This window comes from Octodon degus, unplaced genomic scaffold (genome assembly GCF_000260255.1).
Source record: "Octodon degus isolate 3935 unplaced genomic scaffold, OctDeg1.0 scaffold00063, whole genome shotgun sequence".
NCBI classification, from domain to species: domain Eukaryota; kingdom Metazoa; phylum Chordata; class Mammalia; order Rodentia; family Octodontidae; genus Octodon; species Octodon degus.
In genome coordinates, this window is record NW_004524639.1 from 951,167 (window position 1) to 952,717 (window position 1,551).

Genomic DNA, 1,551 nt, shown 5'->3' on the forward strand with positions numbered 1-1,551 from the left:
TTTGCAGGCAGTCTTATGCTTTTTAGCAGTGGTCTCTGACCAGGTTCTATCTTCTCCATGAACACTACCAATGGACTTAGTTTAGATATGTATTAAACTAAGAGGCATTTTCTCAAATGAGTTTAAATGCACTTTATTTTTAGACAACCTACATGACGTGTTTTTCCCTAAAAAACAATGCCTCCACTCCAAATAAATCACTGTCAAAATAAATGAAGCGTTCAAGATGACATCAGTCCCATTTGTCTAAAATCCTGGTGCTGTGTAGATGACAAGCAGCAGCCAGTTATGACAAGTGATAGATCCAAGGTTACCATCGAATCCATTAACATTTTTCCATTTCTAAACCATCCTTAAAGAAAATCATAAATGGGGTCACACCATCCTCCTGGTAGTCCAGGAGAGCAGCCACGCCATCTGGATTCATGTTTGCACCAATAAAGAACTGATAGTTTTTGAAGTTAGCAAGGATGTGCTTGATTTACTCTGCAGCCCCCGTCATAAACGGTTTTACTCTTTCTGGTCTTTGTTCTTCAAGTTTGCCTTTGATTGATTTCATATAATCTTTGATGTGTTTCTTGTAGGCCTCTTTTGTGAAGCTGGTTTCCTGCAAGTGATGGTTCATTACAATATCTACACCAGTGACTACTGTGCTTTCGGTGCCTTCACCCTCTGGGCCTTCAGCGGAGGCATTGCCACCAATGAGTGCGTTGTCAGTGGCACCCTCTGTTCTACTGACCATCTTGCCCTCTACCTCCAGGCACAGCCCGCCCGCGATCTCGCGGATCTTGTAAATGTCGGAGAACATCTCATCGTGGCTGATGAGGTCCCGGTAGATAATCATGATGGTGGCTGAGGGAGGTGGCGGCCGTGCAAGCTTAGCAGGAGCCCGGAGCTCAGAGCAAGCGCAGTGCAGCCGGAGCGGCGCTCGGGGGGAGGGGGGAGCGGGCGGAAAAGAATAAAACAGTTTCAAAACAGGTTCGTAGGATATTTACAATAATTAATGCATTGCATATTGTTGTCTTCATAGTAACTATTCAGACAACAAGATGCAGACATGATATCTTTTTTCTTTTTTTCCATAATTTTATTGATAAACAAATAGCAATGAGATAGTTTCAAACCAAATTGGTAGGACAGTTTCAATAATTAACACATTGCATACATTCTTCCTAGTGGTTAATTGCTGTACAAGATGCGGACATGATATCCTATTTACAAACACCATTAGAACAAATCCCTCTATTCATTAAGAGAACGTAACTATATATCTATCCTAACCACTTTGAATACACAGATACAAAATGGACATACATCTGTATACTCTTTTTTTGTTAAGTTCCATTATTTGAATATTATAGGTATGTAAACTCAGCAAAATATTCTAAAAGAGTCCAGTAGCCCATAACAGTATTGGGTCTTCTGCTTGACTGGCAATGTCAGAAATTGTTGACCTGAGTCCCCTACAGCTCAGCATAACAGCATGGCTTTACTTCTTATATTTCATTTTTATACTTTTCTGCTGGATGGTTAAGACCAAGGTAAAGCAGG

At 40.9% G+C, this 1,551-nt stretch overlaps 1 pseudogene; it reads right to left on the minus strand.

Moving 5' to 3' along the window:
• Positions 1-325: 325 nt before the first annotated feature.
• Positions 326-932, minus strand: LOC105742635 (annotated as a pseudogene).
• Positions 933-1,551: the final 619 nt, after the last annotated feature.